This window comes from Convolutriloba macropyga, chromosome 4 (genome assembly GCF_964194025.1).
Source record: "Convolutriloba macropyga chromosome 4, txConMacr16.3, whole genome shotgun sequence".
Taxonomy (NCBI): Eukaryota; Metazoa; Xenacoelomorpha; order Acoela; family Convolutidae; genus Convolutriloba; species Convolutriloba macropyga.
This window is the reverse complement of record NC_134471.1, coordinates 79,056,604-79,066,957: the sequence shown is the minus strand read 5'-3', so window position 1 is coordinate 79,066,957 and position 10,354 is coordinate 79,056,604.

Here is a 10,354-nt window from a genome sequence, read left to right as displayed (position 1 = left end):
ATCACGAGCTGCCATTTTTGATTTGGTCATCTTTTAACCCTTTTTCAAGGAAAAGTTGGAGAGAAAACACAATGAATCGCAAAAAGTGGGGTAACGTGGGCCACCTAAAAGATCCTCTCACAAAAACTGTTTTTATCCTTATGTGTTGACTGTAAATTGTCAGTCAAGCTGAATATTAGCAGTTAATGGCCTCCGAGCCTTATATTTTTGAATAACTCTTACCGGAGCCACGACCTGAAGTTTTTATTTGATAAAGAGGAATCACTTCTTTCTGTTTTGACAATAGTACTTATTTTTGAGTTTCATAACCGGAAAAGCAAAGAAAAAGTTCTTCTAGCGTTTTAACTTGCTTCTCCTAAGTAAATTCACACAAATGTACGGATAAATTGAATAAAATTGTTTCTTGACAAATTTTTGACAGAATTTTTATGGAGAACCTGCTAAAACATATTGAACTACAACCCAGACTGAAAAGCCGAAATAGCCATATCAGCAAATGTTGCTCTAAGATGACTTACAACGGCTAACTTTTTAGCTGTGATTCATAACGAGCTGCCATTCTTGATTTGGTCATCTTTTAACCCTTTTTCAAGGAAAAGTTGGAGAGAAAACACAATGAATCGCAAAAAGTGGGGTAACGTGGGCCACCTAAAAGATCCTCTCACAAAAACTGTTTTTATCCTTATGTGTTGACTGTAAATTGTCAGTCAAGCTGAATATTAGCAGTTAATGGCCTCTGAGCCTTATATTTTTGAATAACTCTGACCGGAGCCACGACCTGAAGTTTTTATTTGATAAAGAGGAATCACTTCTTTCTGTTTTGACAAAAAAGTACTTATTTTTGAGTTTCATAACCGGAAAAGCAAAGAAAAAGTTCTTCTAGCGTTTTAACTTGCTTCTCCTAAGTAAATTTACACAAAAGTACGGATAAATTGAATAAAATCGTTTCTTGACAAGTTTTTGACAGAATTTTTATGGAGAACCTGCTAAAACATATTGAACTACAACCCAGAATGAAAAGCCGAAATAGCCACATCAGCAAATGTTGCTCTAAGATGACTTACAACGGCTAACTTTTTAGCTGTGATTCATAACGAGCAGCCATTCTTGATTTGGTCATCTTTTAACCCTTTTTCAAGGAAAAGTTGGAGAGAAAACACAATGAATCGCAAAAAGTGGGGTAACGTGGGCCACCTAAAAGATCCTCTCACAAAAACTGTTTTTCTCCTTATGTGTTGACTGTAGTTTGTCAGTCAAGCTGAATATTAGCAGTTAATTGTCTTTGAGCCTTATATTTATGAATAACTCTGACCGGAGCCACGACCTGACGTTTTTATTTGATAAAGAGGAATCACTTCTTTCTGTTTTGACAATAGTATTTATTTTTGAGTTTCATAACCGGAAAAGCAAGGAAAAAGTTCTTCTAGCGTTTTGACTTGCTTCTCCTAAGTGAATTCACACAAATGTACTGATAAATTGAAAAAAATCTTTTTTTGACAAGTTTTTGACAGAAATTTTACGGAGAACCTGCTAAAACATATTGAATTACAACCCAGACTGAAAAGCCGAAATAGCCACATCAACAAATGTTGCTCTAAGATGACTTACAACGGCTAACTCTTTAGCTGTGATTCATAACGAGCTGCCATTCTTGATTTGATCATCTTTGAACCCTTTTTCAAGGAATAGTTGGAGAGAAAACACAATGAATCGCAAAAAGTGGGGTAAAGTGGGCCACCTATAAGATCCTCTCACAAAAACTGTTTTGTCCTTATGTGTTGAATGTAGTTTGTCAGTCAAGCTGAATAAAAGCAGTTAATGGCCTTTGAGCCTTATATTTATGAATATCTCTGACCGGAGCCACGACCTGACGTTTTTATATGATAAAGAGGAATCACTTCTTTCTGTTTTGACAATAATATTTATTTTTGAGTTTCATAACCGGAAAAGCAAGGAAAAAGTTCTTCTAGCGTTTTGACTTGCTTCTCCTAAGTGAAATCACACAAATGTACGGATAATTGAATAAAATTGTTTCTTGACAGGTTTTTGACAGAATTTTTATGGAGAACCTGCTAAAACATATTGAACTACAACCCAGACTGAAAAGCCGAATTAGCCACATCAACAAATCTTTCTCTAAGATGACTTACAACGGCTATTTCTTTAGCTGTGATTCATAACAAGCTGCCATTCTTGATTTGATCATCTTTGAACCCTTTTTCAAGGAATAGTTGGAGAGAAAACACAATGAATCGCAAAAAGTGGGGTAAAGTGGGCCACCTATAAGATCCTCTCACAAAAACTGTTTTGTCCTTATGTGTTGAATGTAGTTTGTCAGTCAAGCTGAATAAAAGCAGTTAATGGCCTTTGAGCCTTATATTTATGAATATCTCTGACCGGAGCCACGACCTGACGTTTTTATATGATAAAGAGGAATCACTTCTTTCTGTTTTGACAATAATATTTATTTTTGAGTTTCATAACCGGAAAAGCAAGGAAAAAGTTCTTCTAGCGTTTTGACTTGCTTCTCCTAAGTGAAATCACACAAATGTACGGATAAATTGAAAAAAATCTTTTTTTGGCAAGTTTTTGACAGAATTTTTACGGAGAACCTGCTAAAACATATTGAATTACAACCCAGACTGAAAAGCCGAAATAGCCACATCAACAAATGTTGCTCTAAGATGACTTACAACGGCTAACTCTTTAGCTGTGATTCATAACGAGCTGCCATTCTTGATTTGATCATCTTTGAACCCTTTCTCAAGGAATAGTTGGCGAGAAAACACAATGAATCGCAAAAAGTGGGGTAAAGTGGGCCACCTAAAAGATCCTCTCACAAAAACTGTTTTTATCCTTATGTGTTGACTGTACTTTGTCAGTCAAGTTGAATATTAGCAGTTAATGGCCTTTGAGCCTTATATTTTTGAATAACTCTGACCGGAGCCACGACCTGACGTTTTTATTTGATAAAGAGGAATCACTTCTTTATGTTTTGACAATAGTATTTATTTTTGAGTTTCAAAACCGGAAAAGCAAGGAAAAAGTTCTTCTAGCGTTTTGACTTGCTTCTCCTAAGTGAAATCACATAACTGTACGGATAAATTTAAAAAAAATGTTTTTTTGACATGTTTTTGACAGAATTTTTACGGAGAACCTGCTAAAACATATTGAATTACAACCCAGACCGAAAAGCCGAAATAGCCACATCAACAAATGTTGCTCTAAGATGACTTACAACGGCTAACTCCTTAGCTGTGATTCATAACGAGCTGTCATTCTTGATTTGGTCATCTTTTAACCCTTTTTCAAGGAATAGTTGGAGAGAAAACACAATGATTCGCAAAAAGTGGGGTAAAGTGGGCCACCTAAAAGATCCTCTCACAAAAACTGTTTTTATCCTTATGTGTTGACTGTACTTTGTCAGTCAAGCTGAATATTAGCAGTTAATGGACTTTGAGCCTTATATTTTTGAATAACTCTGACCGGAGCCACGACCTGACGTTTTTATTTGATAAAGAGGAATCACTTCTTTCTGTTTTGACAATAGTATTTATTTTTGAGTTTCAAAACCGGAAAAGCAAGGAAAAAGTTCTTCTAGCGTTTTGACTTGCTTCTCCTAAGTGAAATCACATAAATGTACGGATAAATTAAAAAAAATATTTTTTTGACATGTTTTTGACAGAATTTTTACGGAGAACCTGCTAAAACATATTGAATTACAACCCAGACTGAAAAGCCGAAATAGCCACATCAACAAATGTTGCTCTAAGATGACTTACAACGGCTAACTCTTTAGCTGTGATTCATAACGAGCTGTCATTCTTGATTTGGTCATCTTTTAACCCTTTTTCAAGGAATAGTTGGAGAGAAAACACAATGAATCGCAAAAAGTGGGGTAAAGTGGGCCACCTGAAAGATCCTCCCACAAAAACTGTTTTTATCCTCATGTGTTGACTGTACTTTGTCAGTCAAGCTGAATATTAGCAGCTAATGGCCTTTGAGCCTTATATTTTTGAATAGCTCTGACCGGAGCCACGACCTGACGTTTTTATTTGATAAAGAGGAATCTTTTCTTTCTGTTTTGACAATAGTATTTATTTTTGAGTTTCATAACCGGAAAAGCAAGGAAAAAGTTCTTCTAGCGTTTTGACTTGCGTCTCCTAAGTGAATTCACACAAAAGTACGGATAAATTGAATAAAATCTTTTTTTGACAAGTTTTTGACAGAATTTTTACGGAGAACCTGCTAAAACATATTGAATTACAACCCAGACTGAAAAGCTGAAATAGCCACATCAGCAAATGTTTCTCTAAGATGACTTACAACGGCTAACTCTTTAGCTGTAATTCATAACGAGCTGCCATTCTTGATTTGGTCATCTTTTAACCCTTTTTCAAGGAATAGTTGGAGAGAAAACACAATGAATCGCAAAAAGTGGGGTAAAGTGGGCCACCTAAAAGATCCTCTCACAAAAACTGTTTTTATCCTTATGTGTTGACTGTAGTTTGTCAGTCAAGCTGAATAATAGCAGTTAATGACCTTTGAGCCTTATATTTATGAATATCTCTGACCGGAGCCACGACCTGACGTTTTTATTTGATAAAGAGGAATCACTTCTTTCTGTTTTGACAATAGTATTTGTTTTTGAGTTTCATAACCGGAAAAGCAAGGAAAAAGTTCTTCTAGCGTTTTGACTTGCTTCTTCTAAGTGAACTCACACAAATGTACGGATAAATTGAATAAAATCTTTTTTTGACAAGTTTTTGACAGAATTTTTACGGAGAACCTGCTAAAACATATTGAACTACAACCCAGACTGAAAAGCCGAAATAGCCACATCAGCAAATGTTGCTCTAAGATGACTTATAACGGCTAACTCTTTAGTTGTGATTCATAACGAGATGCCATTCTTGATTTGGTCATTTAAGCCTTTTTTAAACCTTTTTCAAGGCATAGTTGTAGAAAAAAACAATGAATCGCAAAAAGTGGGGTAAAGTGGGCCACACAAAAGATCCTCTCACAAAAACTGTTTTTATCCCTATGTGTTGACTGTAGTTTGTTTTCCTCGGCAGTGGACTAAATATGCGGCGAAAAAACACTCGGCAAGTGATGTTTCAAGCCGCTTTGCGCATTTTTATCAAGAACTCGGGCTTAGCTTATAGCGAAAATATGGGGTACACTTAGGAGCTTTGCTGATTTCTCAAAAACTACTGTACCAAATTTAACGGGCATAGGCGCGTTTTGTTGCTACTGAAATTTTCTTGATTGCTGTTTTTAGTTGTATTTCTGAATCAATAACCGCAAAAAGTTATCTATGTCCAAACTTTGAAAAAAATGTCAATTTTTGGTCATTTGGGGTCAATTTTAGTCATTTTCGAATTTCTCATTCAAATTTTGACCAAAACGAGTAATTAGTGGCTTAATCTGTTGCTGTTAAGACTTTCTTCTCTGAAATGACTAGTCACATTCCTGAAAATTTTCTTTAGAACACTCATTTAATGATGAATGCAGAAAATTAAAATCCTTTCTCAATTTTATGGCTGAGTGGTGTTATGCGCAATTGCACAAGTTTTTCGGCGTGTGTTTTGTGTTTTCTAGGGACTATTTAAAATGTTGAAGCTAATTGTGTCAAATATTGGGGTTAATTCAACAATTTATCTTTTTCGCGATTTCATCAAAACTCTGTGGATGTTGTTTTATGTCAAAACACACAAAACATCATAGCCTTCATGGTGAGGTGGAAAATTTTTTCCCACCTCACCATGAAGGTTCGCCGTGACCTAGAACGTGGAAGTGGACCAGAATTACACCCACAAATACGCCGGGAACGCTGTTTCACGATGTTTTACGTCGGTTCCGGAGATCTTGGGCTTCGATTTTAGCCCAAAAAATGGGGTACAGTACAGTATTTTGTTAATTGGTTTCTCGAATCGGTCTCATCAGAAAAATATTAATGAATAAAGTTGAAAAAAGTCGAATTTTCGGGCCATTCTGGGTGACCCAAATTTCGGTACAACAAAACACGCGATTTACCCAACAAGTGTTAGTGATTTAGAATCCCCAGTTAGTGGGGAGTCTCCCCATATATATTTTGTATGTAGTTTTACGTAGTCCAGGTGGTCCATTTTAGCGAAACCTGCGCCGTACTAGTCCTATTTAGTCTTTTGGTACGGTACCTTTATGTTGGAATATCTCCTCGTAGAGTGAACCGATTTTTGATCTGTTTGTTGATTTGAACTCAGCGTGAGCGGTACTTGAATCCCTGGAAATGGCGTTTTGTTTCTTTCAGCCGTTTTCGAGAAATTGGCCAGGACACATACCTCCATTTTGACCTATTCGTGTCCGCGTACAATTCGGGTATGTACATGTTAGACCAACAAAAAAGACGAATTTAGCCCCGCGAATTGGTTCTTTGGACCCCCTGATAGTGAGGATTCTCCTCATATATGTTTTATAGTGCGTTTTCCGTTGTTCAGAAGGTCAATTTTAGCTCTGAAAGTGGCGTATCTCTCTTCTGGGGTCAGTTGGTACGGTACCTTATTTTTGCTATAATTCCTCGAAGAAAGCACCGATTGGGCTCATTTTTTAATATGATGCGTATCTCAAGCAGTGATACAGACTGTACTAAGGGGGTGTGTTTTTGTTCTGTTGTTTTAGAGAAATTGGCCAGTAAACTTGCCGTCGATTTTAGCCCCAGAAGAGGTTGACGCAGCGGTTGACACCAGCGGTTGACTCATCTTGAAGCTTTGAACTATCTTGCAAACCTTAGTGTTTTAGAATCCTCAGTTAGTGGAGAGTCTCCCCATATAAATTTGTAGCATGGTGTTCCGAACGCACATGGTGTATTTTAGCGAAACCTGACCAGTACTTGGGCGATTTTGGCGTTTGGTACGGTACCTTTATGTTGCAATATCTCCTGGTAGAGTGAACCGATTTTTGATCTGTTTGTTTATTTGAACTCAACTTGAGCCGTACTTGAATCCCTGTAAATAGCGTTTGTCTTCTTTGAGCCGTTTTCGAGAAATTGGCCAAGACACATACGTTCATTTTGACCTTTTAGTGACTGGTACGTCTCACGTTTCTACATGTGAAATGTTGAAAATTGATGCTTTGACTGCACGAATAGGCTCGTTGAATTCCATTTGGATTGGGGAATCTCCCCATATATATTTTGTATGGGGTTTTTTAAAATCTAGGGGGTCAATTTTCACTCTGCAAATGACCCCCCCAACCCTCTTCTTTGGTGCTCATTATGTGGTAATTCACTTGTGAAAGTGCGTAAAATTGACAAATTGTGTCAATAAGACTGGTCTCAGAGATCCTCTGTATGCCACTTTTGCATGCCACGTAACATATCTGATTATAATTATAGTTTGAGTGTTGGTGAATTACTATTTACTACTATTATTCTAAGGTGAGGGCGTTTAGCGCACATGAGGTGCACACCCCCCTGCCCCGTAGTTGACGCCTCTGGCACCCCCCGCTTTGGTTTTGTTTGTGCAACTCATGCCGGGGATGTGGTTCGTTCGCTGCGCTGCGTTTCGACATTTTGCGAGTTCTTGTCTTCTTCAACACTTTGTTCTCAATGTTTAGTATATGTGTCCATGACTTTTGTGTAACGTGTTCTTTAGAGCGGATAAAATATGGTTGAACTGCTTTTTGCTTTTGAGCGGAAAGTGTACAGCTAGCTGAGAGAGTGCACTACTCGGCTTGATCGAGTGGAGGTCATGCATGATTTCATGCATGACTTCCATTCACCCAATCCTAGTAGTGTTCTCTCTCACCTAGTAGCTACACTTACCGGGCAAAAGCAAACTGCAAGGATACCCGGAAGTGCCTACCTAACTGCGCGGGTTGTCGCAGAGCTCCCACAAATGTGACGAGCCTTAAGATAGGCGTAAAAGTGTATTCGAAATGTTGGTTCGTTTTTGTCTTTAGCTCAAAACCTGCTATTTCAGTTCTCAATGGAAAGACCTGCCCCAATTAGTTTCAAACTGAATGGCCCTAAGAAGAAAATTAAAAGTGTCCTCTTCGTAGCTGACTCTCATGTCGCAAAAATGGAGAAGGAAGCTCCTGGGGTTTGCAAGTTTGAATTTGTTGGCATTGGAGGTGCGCAGGCACACGATTGGAAATTGAACTTTGGGAACGTAATTCAAGGCTCGAAAGCGGAGGTCGTTGTGATCCAAATGGGAGAAAACGATGTTAGTCAGCATCCCAAAAAATTTGTTTGCGATAAACTGCCCAGTGGTCAAACAGCACAACATCTCTGTGCCCTAATGCGTTTCTGCCGACAGGAGGGCAAGGAGGCATACGTAGTGAAGGTTGTCAGTAGACAAAATTGTAGTTCGCATGCTGAAGCGATAAGCATGCTCAATAAGAGACTGAAAGATCAAAGGAAGCAATATTTTGTCACGCACGATGTGGATTCTGACGAAAACTTTGCTAGCGATCAGGTCCACTTGACGAAAGCTGGATACGCTGAAATTTTTTCCGTCGTCGATAACTTTATTGGCGACATGTATTACTTTTGATGTTTTGTTCTTTTGTGTAATATTTGTTTTTCGTTGGGGCCACAATAGTGACCCAGCGTAGAGCCTTGTTGAAGATGAGTTGTTGCTCATTTTTGCACATAGAATTGAAATTTCGTGCAATTTTTTGCAGAAATTTAGCCCTACTTGTTTTCATCCCTAACCTCTTAATTTCAATTTATTCAATCAATAATAAGTTTCAATTGAGGCCACAAGAGTGACTCAGTTGTGACGTACAACAGTTATTACAAAAAGTTGGTTTGTTTGCTTTAAAAGAAAAGAGTAACACCTAAATTTCACAAATCCTCTGTTTTTCAATTGAAAAAACTCTTCCAACAACGTTTGCCTGCCCAGAGCGAAATTTGTTAGCTTTTAGCGGTTTTCTGTTGCACTAGTGGTTTCGTAGGTCTATTGTGACGCCCAGTTTTTGAACAAAAGTCGGATTGTATTTTTTTTCTAGATTTCCATGTGAGAAGAATTAGGTACTCTTGTTCTTCAAAATTAGGGCATCTTTTTTTTGTTAATATCTCACTAAGTTGTCTTTTTTTTGGATATTTGACCGTCAGAAGGTATTAGTCAACAATAGAAGACGTCTTCAGATGCGAAAACAACAACAGTTTCTACCTAACTTTTTTCTGTAGACTAAAAAACATATTTCGTGGTCGAAAATTTTCCACTCGCTTTTCTCTCCTAAATTTTGACTTGAAAATTTCGTTCTTTATAAAGTTTTTCCGCTATTTTTGCGCATAGTTCGTTGATACCAGTTGTATAGAGTGAATTGGTGCAAATAAAGTGTCAGAACTGACTTTTTTGGAAAAAAATTTGAATTTTTTTTTACGTTTTCTCTGATTTTTCCGTGGAAAAAAACTCTTCCAACAACGTTTGGCTACCGAGAGCGAAATGTGTTAGCTTTAGCGGTTTTCTGTTGCACTAGTGGTTTCATAGGTCTATTGTGACGCCCAATTTTTGAACACAAGTCGGATTGTATTTTTTTTCTAGAATTCCATGTGAGAAGAATTAGGTGCTCTTGTTCTTCAAAATTAGGGCATCTTTTTTTGTTAATATCTCACTAAGTTGTCTTTTTCTTTGGATATTTGACCGTCAGAAGGTGTTAGTCAACAATAGTAGACGTATTCAAACGGGAAAAAACAACAGTTTCTACCTAACTTTGTTCTGTAGACTAAAAATCATATTTCGTTGTCGAAAATTTTCCGCTCGCTTTTCTCTCCTAATTTTTAGACTTGAAAATTTCGTTCTTTATGGAATTTTCCCGCTATTTTTGGCCATATTTCGTTGATACCATCTGTATAGAGCTAATTGGAGCAAGTAAAGCGTCAGAATTGTCTTTTTTGGAAAAATTATAGAAATTTTTACCTTTTCTGTGATTTTTCCGTGGAAAAACTCTTCCAACAACGTTTGTCTACCCAGAGCGAAATGTGTTAGCTTTTAGCGGTTTTCTGTTGCACTAGTGGTTTCGTATGTTTTTTGTGACGCCCAATTTTTGAACAAAAGTCGGATTGTATTTTTTTTCTAGATTTCCATGTGAGAAGAATTAGGTACTCTTGTTCTTCAAAAATGGACCATCTTTTTTTGTTAATATCACACTAAGTTGTCTTTTTTTTTCAAATATTTGACCATCAGAAGGTGTTAGTCAATCATACTAGACGTGTTCAAATGCAAAAACAACAACAGTTTCCACCTAAGTTTGTTCTGTAGAACAAAAAACATATTTCGTGGTCGAAAATTTTCCGCTCGCTTTTCTCTCCTAATCTTTAGACTTGCAAATTTCGTTCTTTATAAAGTTTTTCAGCTTTTTTTGGGCA